The sequence below is a fragment of the Schistocerca cancellata genome, chromosome 6, assembly GCF_023864275.1.
Source record: "Schistocerca cancellata isolate TAMUIC-IGC-003103 chromosome 6, iqSchCanc2.1, whole genome shotgun sequence".
In the NCBI taxonomy this organism is placed as follows: domain Eukaryota; kingdom Metazoa; phylum Arthropoda; class Insecta; order Orthoptera; family Acrididae; genus Schistocerca; species Schistocerca cancellata.
The window spans coordinates 103,376,319-103,392,328 of NC_064631.1; the positions used below are offsets into that span (position 1 = coordinate 103,376,319).

Sequence of the window (16,010 nt, forward strand, 5' to 3'; positions counted from 1 at the left end):
GTGGAGTTTGCGATGATTTTAAACTTCCTCGCAGATTAAAACTGCGTGCCGGACCAGGACTCGCCTTCCGCAGGCAACTGCTTTACAAACTGAGTTACCGAAGAACAACTCACGACGCGCCCTCACAGCTTACTTGCTTCAGTGCCTCAGCTTCTACCTTCCAAACTTCACGGAAGTTCTTCTACGCAGCATACCCGGAAGGGAAGATTTTGCGGAGACATTGTTCAGCCACAGTCTAGTGAATTGTTCGCAGAATGAATATTCACTTTGCGGCGGGATGTGCGCTGATTTCCCCGCGAATGTCGAAGGTCACACGTTCAAGCCTCTGTCCAACACACAGATTTAATTCGCTGATGAGTTTCAAACAACTAATAACATAAGTTCTTTCTGGTCCGAGCTGCAGGAGATGGCGGTCACGTGTGCGTGAGGTGTGCTAGCTCGGGTGAACGAGTGGCGCGTGTTTCTTTTTCTGACGAAGACTGTGGTCGAAACCTTATCTGTAAGTGCCTTTTAATTGCGCCTGTCTGCAACTCAACGTGTCATCTGGAAGTTACATAGTAATGTTTGATATCTCAACCTGGAGTTTCCATTATTTAGCTGGATAACTTTATTTTTTCGAGGTGATAACCAAAGCAATATGACTTACCCCTAACCCTCGAATTTGTACTACCAGTAATACTACCACTACAGTGTAAACATGACTGCGGGGGCAATACAAGCTGTGAAATGAAATGATAGTAATTGATGGAAAGTCATCGAGTAAAACAGAATTGATTTCTGGCGTTGCCTAACGTAGTGTTATAGGCCCTTTGCTGTTCCTTATCTATATAAACGATTTGGGAGACAATCTGAGCAGCCGTCTTCGGTTGTTTGCAGATGACGCTGTCGTTTATCGACTAATAAAGTCATCAGAAGATCAAAACAAACTGCAAAACGATTCAGAAAAGATATCTGAATGGTACGAAAAGTGGCAGTTGACCCTAAATAACGAAAAGTGTGAGGTCATCCACATGAGTGCTAAAAGGGACTCGTTAAACTTCGGTTACACGATAAATCAGTATAATCTAAAAGCCGTAAATTCAACAAAATACCTAGGTGTTACAATTACGAGCAACTTAAATTGGGAGGAACACACAGAAAACGTTGTGGGGAAGGCTAACCAAAGACTGCGTTTTATTGGCAGCACACTTGGAAAATGTAACAGACCTACTAAGGAGACTGCCTACACTACGCTTGTCCGTCCTCTTTTAGAATACTGCTGCGCGGTGTGGGATACTTACCAGATAGGATTGACAGAGTACATCGAAAAAGTTCAAAGAAAGGCAGCACGTTTGGTATTATCGCGAAATATGGGAGAGAGTGTCACAGAAAAGATACAGGATTTGGGCTGGACATCATGAAAAGTAAGGCGTTTTTCGTTGCAACGGAATCTTCTCACGAAATTCCAATCACAAACTTTCTCCTCCGAATGCGAAAATATTTTGTTGACACCGACCTACATAGGGAGGAACGATCACCACGATAAAATAAGGGAAAACATTTTCTAAGTGTCCTACCAATAAAACGCAGTCTTTGCTTAGCCTTCCCCACAACATTTTCTATGTGTTCCTTCAAATTTAAGGTGTTCGTAATTGTAATACCTAGGTATTTAGTTGAATTTACGGCTTTTAGATTAGACTGATTCATCGTGTAACCGAAGTTTAACGAATTCCTTTTAGCTCTCCTGTGGGTGACCTAATTTTCGTTATGTAGGGTCAACTGCCACTTTTCGCACCATTCACATATTTTTTCTAAATCGTTTTGCAATTTGTTCTGATCTTCTCATGAATTTATTAGTCGATAAATGACAGCGCCATCTGCAAACAATCTAAGACAGCTGCTCAGATTGTCTCCAAAATCGTTTATATAGATAAGGTACAGCAAAGGGCCTATAACAGTACCTTGGGGAACGCCAGAAATCACTTCTGTTTTACTCGATGACTTTCCGCCCATTACTACGAACTGTGACCTCTCTGACAGGAAATCACAAATCCAGTCACTTAACTGAGACGGTATTCCAGAAGCACGCAATTTCACTTCAAGCCGCTTGTGTGGTACAGTGTCAAAAGCCTTCTGGAAATCCAGAAATACGGAATCGATCTGGAATTCCTTATCAATAGCACTCAGAACTTCATGTGAATAATGAGCTAGTTGTGTTTCACAGGAACGATGTTTTCTAAACCCATGTTGACTGTGTGTCAATAGACCGTTTTCTTCGAGCTAATTCATAACGTTCGAACACAATATATGTTGCAGAATCCTGCTGCATATCGACGTTAACGATGTGGGCTTGTAATTGAGTGGATTAATCCTACTACCTTTCTTGAATATTGGTGTGACCTTGCGAGCCTTGCGAGTAATGTGGACGGAGGTAGGCTCCGAGGGCTGGCCGCGAAACAGGCTTGCCGGCCGGCCGAGCATATGGCTCGTCTGGCTCCGGCTGTTGTCGGCACATCAAAGGGATGCGCGGCGAGCTGCGCGACTGGCGTGGACGGCAACAAAGCATTTACCAGTTGACTCGCTGCACCACGGAAACGCTTCGTGAACTGAAATTGGAATCCCTGGAGGAAAGACGACGCTCTTTCCGCGAGACACCATTGCGGAATTTAGAGAACCAGCATTTAAAGTTCGACTGCATATCTATTCTACTACCGAAAAAAAAAATGGATCTGAACACTATGGGATTTAACATCTGAGGTCATCAGTCCCATAGAACTTAGAACTACTTTAACCTAAGGACATCACGCACATCCATGCCCGAGGCAGGATTCGAACCAGCGACCATAGGGAACGCACATTTCGCGTAAACACCAAAATATAATACGAGAGAAATTCTTGATCGTACGAAGGCTTATAGACAGTTGTTTTTCTTTCGTTCTGTTTGCGATTGAAACAGCGAAGGAAATAACTTCTTACCCTCCAACTTGTACCGTACGGTCGCTTGCTGGCTATGCACGTAGATGCAGATGTACAGTCTATATTTTCCATGTAATTCACTACAATGCAACATGTATTGTTATAATTAGCCAAGGCCTTGCCGCAGTGGTAACACCCGCTCCCGTCAGATCACCGAAATTAAGCGCTGTCGGGCTGGGCTAGCCTTGGATGGGTGACCGTCCAGTGTGCCGAGCGCTGTTGGCAAGCGGGGTGCACTCAGCCCTTGTGAGGCAAAGTGAGGAGCTACTTGATTGAGAAGGAGCGCCTCCGGTCTCGGAAACTGGCATAAAGGTGGAAGAGCAGTGTGCTGGCGTCACGCCCCTCCATATTCGCATCCAGTGATGCCGGTACGCTGAGGATGACATGGCGACCGGTCGGTACCGTTAGACTCTTCCGAGACATGTTCGGACGGCATTTAGTTTTGAGTTTATTGTTATATTTAAATATCTGACTATTTTGAATGTAAATGAGACTGTTGTGTAACGAGGTACATTTACTGCCTAATAAGATTTTAATTTACGTTTCATACTATGTCCTTTTCCGTCGGATATGTATCAAATTTCATTGTATTTAATTAATTCACTGTTTTTAATCATCATCCACATTGTAGCAAAATTATATATAAGGTCCATGCGGGCACACTGTGGTTGGTCAAAATGTGTGTGAAATCTTATGGGACTTAACTGCTAAGGTCATCAGTCCCTAAGCTTATACACTACTTCACCTAAATTACAGGACAAACACACATACCCATGTCCGAGGGAGGACTGGAACCTCCGCCGGGACCAGCCGCACAGTCCATGACTGCAGCGCCACAGACCGCTCGGCTAATCCCGCGCGGCTGTGGTTGGTCAGTTTTGCACGAACTTTCGAGGTAGCCACCGTCCCGATCTGATTTGTAGACATGTAACGATTCTTCAAGGCACACACTGTGCAAATTTAGCTGATTTGTAGTATTGATTACTTGCTATCTGGGCGACTTGAAGATGGAGACAAATTACGTCGCGACTAGTAAACGGAAAGAAAAACAGCTGGTGAACCTCCGTTGGAACTCTAATCTTCTCGCGTAGGAAGAAGCAATTCTTTGATTGCCTCTTCTAGAAACGTAACTATTTCGCAATTTTTAGAAGAAACCACAACATGATGCTCAATGGCCTTTTTGTCGGTTGGCTCGTTGATTTGGGGGAGGGGATCAAACGGCGAGGTCCAGTCTGATTAGGGGAGCATGACGAAGGAAACCAGCCGTGCCCTTTCAGAGGAACCATCCCGGTATTTGGAACTTCCTGGCAGATTAAAACTGTGTGCCGGATCGAGACTCGAACTCGGGACCTTTGCCTTTCACGGGCAAGTGCTCTACCGCCTGAGCTACCGAAGCACGACTCACGCCCCGTCCCCACAGCTTTACTTCTGCCAGTACCTCGTCTCCTACCTTCCAAGCTTTGCAGAAGCTCTCCTGCGAACCTTGCAGAACTAGCACTCCTGGAAGAAAGGATATTGCGGAGACATGGCTTTGACACAGCCAGGTGGATGTTTCCAAAATGATATTCACACTCTGCAGCGGAGTGGGCGCTCATATGAAACTTTCTGGCAGATTAAAACTGTGTGCCGTACTGAGACTCGAACTCGGGACCTTTGCCTTTCGCGGGCAAGAGCTCTACCAACTGAGCTACCCAAGCACGACTCACGCCCCGTCCTCACAGTTTTAATTCTGCCAGTAGCTCGTCTCGTATAAGTAAACCTGTGAGGACGGAAAAGGCAAAGGTCCCGAGTTCGAGTCTCGGTCCGGCACACAGTTTTAATCTGCCAGGAAGTTTCATATCAGCGACCACTCCGCTGCAGAGTGAGAATCTCATTCTCGATCCCGGTATTTGCCTGAAGCGATTTAGGGAAATCACGAAAAACCTAAATCAGGATGGCCGGACGCGGGTTTGAACCGTCGTCCTGCCGAATACGAGTCCAGTCCACTGGGCCAACTCGCTGGGTCAGCGTTTACTGTCAGTCTATCCGGCAAAAGTGTCTCGTGGTCGTTATTGCTACGCCACACGAGTGCCAGTAATGGTTACTCGAGGAATGACGCAACCTGAGAGGGAACACGCGAACTGGCCGGTGCGTACGCGGGGAAGCGTGCGCGGCAAGTGCGGGGGCAGTTGCGACCTTTAACGCCGGCGCCGAGGGAGCACGCAGAACCGGCCGGCGCGCGGCGTCGCTCATTAACATACAAACGGCGCGCCGCGGCGCTGGCTCATCGGCGGGAATAGCAGAGGCAGGAGAGCGGGCCGCGCCGAACCCGGCCTGCCCACTGCGGTCGCGGGTCACGGCGCCTGCGGTGACCACGCTCCAGTCCGCCTCTCACGGCACGGTTAAGGGAACGTGAATGTGCGGCGAGGTTCGTGACGTCACTGCGTCGGAATTTCGCGTTCGGAGTATTCAGGAGCGCGAGCTAGAGCACCCAGGAGGAATAACAAATAAAGAATCTTTACTGCCCAGTACCACCCTCCCTCCCCCACCCATCGGTTCTTTAACTTGGAAAATCCCTATCCTACACAATGTAAAATTTAGTCACATGAAAGGTACCTTTTGTCAGAAACTATTGGGAATAAAAGTGTAAGTAGGCTGTTTGGGTTTTTAAGTTGGTAACGCCATGTAGCGCTCTTATGTAAGTAGGCTGTTTAGGTTTTTATGTTGGTAACGCCACGTAGTGACTGTGCTGTGTGAAGTCTGTGGCTGGTTTGCGTTGTTGGACTATTTGCTGTTCTAGTGTTGGGCAGCTGGGTGTGAACAGCGCGTATCGTTGCGCAGTTGGAGGTGAGCCGCCAGCAGTGGTGGATGTGGGGACAGAGATGGCAGAATTTTGACAGCGGACGTTCTGGACGTGTGTCCATCAAAAAGAGTAAATTTGTAAGACTGGACTCTGTCTCGTGAAGACTGGGTGTTGTGTGATGTCCTTAGGTTAGTTAGGTTTAAGTAGTTCTAAGTTCTAGGGGACTGATGACCTCAGATGTTAAGTCCCATAGTGCTTAGAGCCATTTGCACCACGAAGACATTTTTTCAATAGACTTACATCTAACAAATCTTTGAAAGTTTCCCTTAAGAGTCGGCCGCTGTGGCCGAGCTTTTGCTAGGCGCTTCAGTCCGGAACGACACGGCTGGTACGGTCACAGGTTCGAATCCTGACTCTGGCATGGATGTGTGTGGTGTCCTTAGGTTAGTTAGGTTTAAGTAGTTCTAAGTTCTAGGGGACTGATGACCTCAAAGCCATTTGATCCATCCCCCTCCCCCCTCAAGAACTCAACTTACAAAAGGAAAACCTGGTTTGTGAACAAATTCCGCACAACTTTTCTGTACTCTGCTGTATTTCCATCATGAGTCACTTTATAGAGGGCATAGGCCATAAACGAGTTTATCGTGTGTTGAAGAGAAATGACAAAAAACAGCCCAAACTGCTTTTCCCATGTTTCTACGCTACTAACCATTTTGTCTGATTGTCATGCCATAATAATTTTGATTTCTTTCTATGTCTTTTCTGCCAGTCTATTCTTACCATCTAATCCTATGCCATCTTCCAATTTCTACCGTTAGTAAGCAGTTTTCAGTTGTCTCAGACTCATACGCCTTCCCTTTTGTACAAGACATACGCACTGCTGCATAGTGATACCTACATTTTCTCCATATGGCTTCTCCTCCTCGACTGCTTTGAAAGCTTTTAAATCCTGATCTTCTAAGTAATTGCCCTCGGGGGCGTGGGTACAAAAGATGAAATTACAGATTTCAGTCTGAGGACTATCAGATGGGCATGGTCATGCCCGCAGAATGTTTTGTTTAAATGAATGAATGACCCAGAAATTATGGAAATGGGAAATTAATTAGATAATGAACAAAAAACAAAATTAAAACTTTCAAGATTTCAACCTGTGTGCACCCCTTAAAGACTCGAACTCCCATGTATGCAACAACTTCAACCATCTGTTTACTTTACAAATGAGTTAATATGCTAAATACGTGACATTAAGAATGTGAAAAATTTATGGTTGAAGACACGTTTATTTTGCTTAATCTTCATCTGTACCTATCAAGCCACTCTACAATGTGTAATGGAGGGTACTTTCTGTACCGCTGACACTTCTCGACTTTGCAATTCCAGTTACGTGAAGAACGATTCCCTAATCGTAGGTCTATTTGACAGAATCACATGAGAAGTAGACCTACCTTCCAGCACAGTTGCTTCTGTTTTATGAACAATTATACAAACGACAATGAGAACTACTCACATTTTGTGAAAAATTATTTTTTTCTCTTAAACTATGTGTCGTACCATCATATATTTTTTGGATATCTACTGTGATACATGTGGATACTGTCTGCAAAATGGGTAACGAATAGAGTTAGTAGGTAAGAAATAATAAATTGAAACGTAAAAATTCATGCAGAAGTTATACCTTATGAACAAGGAGCGCTAAACTCTTTTCCTATTTTATGAGGCGGTGAGCGAGAAAAAATTTCAAAATGGTTTGAAATTACATTTAAAGTTTGTCGGAAGTCGCTAAGTGCAATCACTATCAAGCGGTGGATTCGTACAGTCTCGATAGTTTCCGCTCCGTTTTAAGGAAAGATAGTTCTTCACGCATCTTTGTATTTATGACATCATGTCTACTGAACAAATTTTGCAGAGTGTCCGCATATACCACTAAATGTGCCAGAAAAATTATGTCATTGTAATTTGCGGACACTGTCAGTAAAATTTCTTGCGAATAGAGTTGGTAGTAAAGAGTAATGAATTAAACTGTTACCACTAACGCTGAAGTTTTAGTGCATGAACAGAAAAATTACAGTAAGTGAGAAATTTGTTTCCTTTCACTATTCTGCGGAACGTGTGAGCGATAAAAAGTTTCGAGAATTTTTGAAGCTAAGTGTAAAGTAAGTGAGAAGTCACTAGACACTCTTATTCTCAAATAATCTTACAGTTTTTCTGTTTCAGACTGTAATATTGTAATTTCTCTGATAAACCTTTGACGTAAGATTCTATCTCTTAATGAGTGAATTATGACGGTATTTTAAATTTTTATTCGGTGAATAATTTCACCAAAAATATTGAAAACGGAATTTCTGTTGCGCCAGGAAGCCATTAGCCAGGCAATCTGCAACAGGGATTGGATATTTGTAGCCTCTTAATACACATGGTGCGTAAGAGAATATAGGGAAAGGGTACATCGTTGAATTTCATGTGGTTTTTGGCGTTGTAATACAACGTGCGAAACTTAGTTCGTAGAGCTGCTACATCAGGTAGTAACAATTGCTCTACACGGCTGGGAACGGGGAAAGCTGAGCTTAGATGCGAGAAACGGGAACGTCATGCCATGCTGCACCAGCTCTCTGTCAGAGCAGTGGCTGTCTGCAATTTATGGGTGAGAAATCTATAGAACGAGCTGGCCAGAGCAAAAGTAAAACACCGCCCGTATAGAGGAAGGAATGTACAGTAGGGACAACTGGCCTCATTGTTCACCTTCTTGAAAAACAACTTCACGCATAACTGGAAGGTACGGCGCACCTGCCGGCCTTAAAACGTCAGGAGTGTAACGGCCTCTTTCTGGATTACCAGTCACAGGGGATGATCACGTTCTGCTCCTGCCACTGTTGTTACGGTAGGCCGAGTTTGTGAGTTCGTGAAGTGCCTTCAGGTGCAGTACACCGGTAAGACAATTTCTCCCTCGTCTATCACACAGCTATGCCCCAGGGTCAGGTAACAGGATAGGAGAACGGAGATTCTACAAAATTAGTAACACGGTCACACAAATAAGTTATAAATGTTTACTTACGTTTGTGATTGGTTGAATAATGAAGTCTGCAACAGTGCTTGTAATATAACACAACAGAAGGCCCTTAATAGCTAAGTGCAAATAATCGTAGGTAAACTTCACAGTACATAGCAAATGCAGTTTACAACAACTGTCTGTTCACTTCTAAGAGTTCACTGAACGATATTCCGTTTCTAGGTCAGCTGTGGACGATGATCTATAACCATATGGGCGATAGCTGCTCCTTTATCTTCCGAATCGGCTTCTGTCCGTTGTCGTCCGGTCATTGGTGGATTGCACTCGGTCAGCTATTGGCCGAGGCGAAGTCGATATCGTCATAGTCAGTGCCGCCATTGGCGCTGGTGGAACTCGCGCAAGTGCCGAGTCCATATGACACTGGCACTAGTTCACATCTTTTCGACTGTGAGGCTTTTACTCTGGCTTTGTCTTGTTCGGACAACACAGCAGTTGTCACAGTCTTCATCTTAGGCCTTCAGCCATCTGGTTGGGTAGCAGCAGTTCAGTACGGATTTCATTTCTCTCTCCGGCCTTTCTCTTGATGACGGTATAGGTTGTGCAGCTAGTAACCTACATGACCCGGTTGATGTGTTCTAGTCTCAGTCTGCCTGTTGTATTATTCCCTTCTACTATCCCTTCAATGATACTTTTAACGATAACGTCTTGTGTCGGCAGATGACCCACCCACGTGTCCCTCCTGTGTCTGATGAGCTTCAGGTTACAAGGCTTCTCTTCCTCCACTCTTCGTCTGACATCTTGCCTACCCAGGAAATCTCGAGCATTCTGCGATAGCACCACATCTCGAAGGCTGTTATTTTTATGTTTTCCTGCTTCCCCAAGCGTCAAATGGTTCAAATGGCTCTAAGCACTATGGGATTTAACATCTAAGGTCATCAGTCCCCTAGACATAGAACTACTTAAACCTAACTAACCTAGGTTTAAGTAGTTCTAAGTCTAGGGGACTGATGACCTCAGATGTTAAATCCCATAGTGCTCAGAGCCATTTGAACCTAACTAACCTAAGGATATCACACGCCCATGCCCGAGGCAGGATTCGAACCTGTGACCGTAGCAGCAGTGCGGTTCCGGACTGATGCGCCTAAAACCGCTTGGCCACAGCGGCCGGCCCCCAAGCGTTCAAGTTTCACTTCCATACAGCAGTAAACTCAATCAAACGTCTTTATGAGGTTTTTCCTAGTATGTTTGTCTATAGTGCTGGATGTGAAATGATTTCTTCTGTTGTTAAAACCAGACTTTGACTGGTGGATTCGGCTTGTAATATCCTTCCTTGACTTTCCGTCTGATGTAATTTTAGTCCTTAGGTTGGCAAAGAAGTGGGATACGGAAGTACTAATGAATAACGAGATACGTTTGAAGTTTTCTAACGCTATAGATACAGCAATAAGGAATAGCGCAGTAGGCAGTACAGTTCAAGAGGAATGGACATCTCTAAAAAGGGCCATCACAGAAGTTGGGAAGGAAAACATAGGTACAAAGAAGGTAGCTGCGAAGAAACCATGGGTAACAGAAGAAATACTTCAGTTGATTGATGAAAGGAGGAAGTACAAACATGTTCCGGGAAAATCAGGAATACAGAAATACAAGTCGCTGAGGAATGAAATAAATAGGAAGTGCAGGGAAACTAAGACGAAATGGCTGCAGGAAAAATGTGAAGACATCGAAAAAGATATGATTGTCGTAAGGACAGACTCAGCATACAGGAAAGTCAAAACAACCTTTGGTGACATTAAAAGCAACGGTGGTAACATTAAGAGTGCAACGGGAATTCCACCGTTAAATGCAGAGGAGAGAGCAGATAGGTGGAAAGAATACATTGAAAGCCTCTATGAGGGTGAAGATTTGTCTGATGTGATAGAAGAAGAAACAGGAGTCGATTTAGAAGAGATAGGGGATCCAGTATTAGAATCGGAATTTAAAAGAGCTTTGGAGGACTTACGGCCAAATAAGGCAGAAGGGATAGATAACATTCCATCAGAATTTCTAAAATCATTGGGGGAAGTGGCAACAAAACGACTATTCACGTTGGTGTGTAGAATATATGAGTCTGGCGATATACCATCTGACTTTCGGAAAAGCATCATCCACACAATTCCGAAGACGGCAAGAGCTGACAAGTGCGAGAATTATCGCACAATCAGCTTAACAGCTCATGCATCGAAGCTGCTTACAAGAATAATATACAGAAGAATGGAAAAGAAAACTGAGAATGCGCTAGGTGACGATCAGTTTGGCTTTAGGAAAAGTAAAGGGATGAGAGAGGCAATTCTGACGTTACGGCTAATAATGGAAGCAAGGCTAAAGAAAATCAAGACACTTTCATAGGATTTGTCGACCTGGAAAAAGCGTTCGACAATATAAAATGGTGCAAGCTCTTCGAGATTCTGAAAAAAGTAGGGGTAAGCTATAGGGAGAGACGGGTCATATACAATATGTACTACAACCAAGAGGGAATAATAAGAGTGGACGATCAAGAACGACGTGCTCGTATTAAGAAGGGTGTAAGACAAGGCTGTAGCCTTTCGCCCCTACTCTTCAATCTGTACATCGAGGAAGCAATGATGGAAATAAAAGAAAGGTTCAGGACTGGAATTAAAATACAAGGTGAAAGGATATCAATGATACGATTCGCTGATGACATTGCTATCGTGAGTGAAAGTGAAGAAGAATTAAATGATCTGCTGAACGGAATGAAGTCTAATGAGTACACAGCATGGTTTTAGAGTAAATCGGAGAAAGACGAAGGTAATGAGAAGTAGTAGAAATGAGAACAGCGAGAAACTTAACATCAGGATTGATGGTCACGAAGTCAATGAAGTTAAGGAATTCTGCTACCTAGGCAGTAAAATAACCAATGACGGACGGAGCAAGGAGGACATCAGAAGCAGACTCGCTATGGCAAAAAAGGCATTTCTAGCCAAGAGAAGTCTACTAATATCAAATACCGACTTTGCCCGCATCTCGTGGTCGTGCGGTAGCGTTCTCGCTTCCCACGCCCGGGTTCCCGGGTTCGATTCCCGGCGGGGTCAGGGATTTTCTCTGCCTCGTGATGGCTGGGTGTTGTGTGATGTCCTTAGGTTAGTTAGGCTTAAGTAGTTCTAAGTTCTAGGGGACTGATGACCTAAGAAGTTAAGTCCCATAGTGCTCAGAGCCATTTGAACCATTTAAATACCGGTTTTAATTTGAGGAAGAAATTTCTGTGGATGTACGTCTGGAGTACAGCATTGTATGGTAGTGAAACATGGACTGTGGGAAAACCGGAACAGAAGACAATCGAAGCGTTTGAGATGTGGTACTATAGACGAATGTTGAAAATTAGGTGGACTGATAAGGTAAGGAATGAGGAGGTTCTACGCAGAATCGGAGAGGAAAGGAATATGTGGAAAACACTATAAGGAGAAGGGACAGGATGATAGGACATCTGCTAAGACATGAGGGAATGATTTCCATGGTACTAGAGGGAGCTGTAGAGGGCAAAAACTGTAGAGGAAGACAGAGATTGGAATACGTCAAGCAAATAATTGAGGACGTAGGTTGCAAGTGCTACTCTGAGATAAAGAGGTTAGCACAGGAAAGGAATTCTTGGCGGGCCGCATCAAACCAGTCAGTAGACTGTCTTCACTCATCGACTGAATAATTCGTAGAAGCTTCCGTAGCGTCGGGTGAAATCACGACCGCGGCAGGAATGCATTTGCTTGGCGCGTGCGATGAATTATGCGACACAGTGCCGCACGGATTTAGTCTGAAACTTTTGTCGGCGGACGCTCAGTAATTTTCTGCAGTGCGTCTCATCTGATGACCATAGATGTTAAGTCCCATAGTGCTCAGAGCCATTTGCTTCTCATCTAAAACCAGTTTATTCGGCGAGGCAGGTTTCTCACAAATGCAAAGTCAATAATTCAAAGCCGTGTAACTACCTTTGCAAGAGAATTCAAGGCGCTACTGGGCAGTAGCTAGGGGGAAGCCGTTCCTGTGATGTAGAAAGAGTGGACCCTCTTGATTCGATGATCGCTCCCCATCGATTCAGAAGTGACATGACAAACTGTGTCTAACGGAAACTACACTACTTGCCATTAAAATTGCTACACCACGAAGATGACGTGCTACAGACGCGAAATTTAACCGACAGGAAGAAGATGCTGTGATATGCAAATGATTAGCTTTTCAGAGCATTCACACAAGGTTGGCGCCGGTGGCGACACCTACAATGTGCTGACATGAGGAAAGTTTCCAACCGATTTCTCATACACAAACAGCAATTGACCGGCGTTGTCTGCTGAAACGTTATTGTGATGCCTCGTGTAAGGAGGAGAAATGCGTACCATCACGTTTCCGACTTTGATAAAGGTCGGATTGTAGCCTATCGCGATTGCGGTTTATCGTATCGCGACATTGCTGCTCGCGTTGGTCGAGATCCAATGACTGTTAGCAGAATATGGAATCGGTGGCTTCAGGAGGGTAATACAGAATAACTACAGAATAACTAGCAGTCGAGATGAGAGGCATCTTATCCGCATGGCTGTAACGGATCGTGCAACCACGTCTCGATCCCTGAGTCAATAGATGGGGACGTTTGCAACCATCCGCACGAACAGTTCTACGACGTTTGCAGAAGCATGGACTATGAGCTCGGAGACCATGGCTGCGGTTACCCTTGACGCTGCGTCACAGACAGGAGCGCTTGCGATGGTGTACTCAACAACGAACCTGCGTGCACGAATGGCAAAACGTCATTTTTTCAGATGAATCCACGTTCTGTTTACAGCATCATGATGGTCGCATCCGTGTTTGGCGACATCGCGGTGAACGCACTTTGGAAGCGTGTATTCGTCATGGCCATACTGGCGTATAACCCGGCGTGATGGTATGGGGTCTCATTGGTTACACGTCTCAGTCACCTCTTGTTCGAATTGATGGCACTTTGAACAGTGGATGTTACATTTTAGGTGTGCTTCGACCCATGGCTCTACCCTTCAATCGATCCCTGCGAAAACCTACATTTCAGCAGGATAATGCACGACAGCATGTTGCAGGTCCTGTACGGGCCTTTCTGCATACAGAAAATGTTCGACTGCTGCCCTGGCCAACATATTCTCCAGACCTCTCACCAATTGAAAACGTCAATGGTCGCCGAGCAACTGGATCGTCACAATACGCCAGTCACTACTCTTGATGAACTGTGGTATCGTGTGGAAGCTGCATGGGCAGCTGTACCTGTACACGCCATCCAAGCTCTGTTTGACTCAATGCCCAGGCTTATCAAGGCCGTTATTATGGCCAAAGGTAGTTGTTCTGGGTACTGATTTCTCAGGATCTATGCACTCAAATTGCGTGAAAATGTAATCAAACCAGTCAGTAGACTGATGACAAAAAAAAAAGTTGGCAAAGGAATCGGCAGCCTCCAGTCACTTGTTGTTAAGTTAGCATTGGACAACCAGTATATAACAGGAAGAGCTGCGGGTAGTTTCTGTCGTAACTTCCTTCGCACGCTTTGTGGTTCTTTAACGGATACAGGAGCGAGGAACAGATTCTGTTCGTGGACAGAGAATTTAGATATTAATTTATTGTACATCTAACGCCAAATAGTAAAAGTAATACAGAAACTTGTTTGCCGTAGTTGCTGCCTCAGTTGGATGTAGAAGTATATACGGGTACAAGGGTTTGCAATTGGTTCATTGGTAGATTTGGAGGGAGGCGACCAACCAGCGAGGTCATTGGTCCTATCAAATTAGGGTAGGAGGGGGAAGGAAGTTGGCTGCGCCCTTTCAAAAGAACCATCCCATCATTTGTCTCAAGCGATTTAGGAAAATCACGGAAAACCTAAATCAGGATGGGTGTACGGGGGTTTGAACCGTCCTCCTCCCGAATGCGAGTCCATTGTGCTAGCCACTGCGCCACCTCGCACGGTTGTTTGCAATTCACTGTTCCGTAGATGACGAGCCTTGACCGCTGGAAAATGTCTCTAAATGTTAAGAAATCGCAAACACACAAAGTGGGGCTCTGTACGTCGATGTTTGAACTTCAGTAGACTCGTCGTTGTAGATCGGGAGAGGGGATGCTTGCATCTCATTGGCTGTGGATTCAAACCCAGATTTCACGCTTATCGCGAACGGTCACCTTACGATTAGGCTATCCGCGAGCGATTAACTACCAGTCGCATACATCCATATGTTGTCAACTATGTATCTATACTCTGTACTCGAACACACATTATATATATTCAATTACAGGGGGAGACAATTTATTTGAAAGTCTCTTTCCCGGCGTCGGTAGATAAATACGATATTGCAGTGCCTGTGTTATTCTGAATTATAATGCAATGTTCTTCAGATGTGGCAACGGCCTTGCCGCAGTGGATACACCGGTTCCCGCGATATCACCGAAGTTAAGCACTGTTGGGCGTGGCCGGCACTTGGATGGGTGACCATCCAGGCCGCCATGTGCTGTTGCCATTTTTCGGGGTGCACTCAGCCTCGAGGTGCCAATTGAAGAGCTACCCGATCGAACAGCAGCGGCTCCGGTCACAGAAAACCATCGTAACGACCGGGAGAGCGGTGTGCTGACCCCACGCCCCTCCTATCCGCATCCTCAATGAGGATGACAAGACGGTCGGATGGTCCCGGTGGGCCACTTGTGGCCTGAAGACGGAGTGCTTCTTCAGATGTGCTCTGTTAATGTCCGCACGGCAAGTGTTTTGTACTGTGAACTGCAAGCAACGCCCTCATGCCACGGTGGCGACTGTAGGAAACACAAAGGCGTGACAGGTGGCGCGTGTGTTTTTAAAGTGCTGCCAATCGGATGGCGCCCGATACCGCATTTCCCATGTGGGCCAGCATCGCTTCATAGTAAAGATTTGAAAATTCGCCACAGAAGCGGAAACAAAAGAAGCACTGAATCCAGTATGACAAGTGACCGATATCGGGAAAGGAGGAAAAAATCACTTACGCAGTACTGTTTCTGCAACGGCAGCGATATGTGAAAAAAAAAGCAATTTTCAACGTGGTTCGGAGACTACAGCTGGCTGGGTATGTGAGTTAAAATTCGGAGGAAGGCCAGGGGATACCAGCACGAATAGGACAGTGCTTGACACAGAAACCTCCATGCTGAGGACAGACCTAATAGTTGGAGGTGTTTGCGTGACAGCAGGCGGCTGTCGTGACGCGCTGCTGCCTCCCACGTCACAGGCCGCCCCCGGCCCCCGCTCCT

General features: G+C 45.3%; 1 protein-coding gene and 1 pseudogene across 1 annotated transcript in view; one reads left to right on the forward strand and one right to left on the reverse strand.

The window, feature by feature from the left end:
* LOC126088171 (SH2 domain-containing protein 3C) overlaps positions 1 to 16,010 on the reverse strand; it is a 1,167,763-nt gene that overhangs the window by 916,833 nt on the left and 234,920 nt on the right. The window lies entirely within an intron of this gene.
* On the forward strand, positions 15,139 to 15,256 carry LOC126089964 (5S ribosomal RNA; annotated as a pseudogene).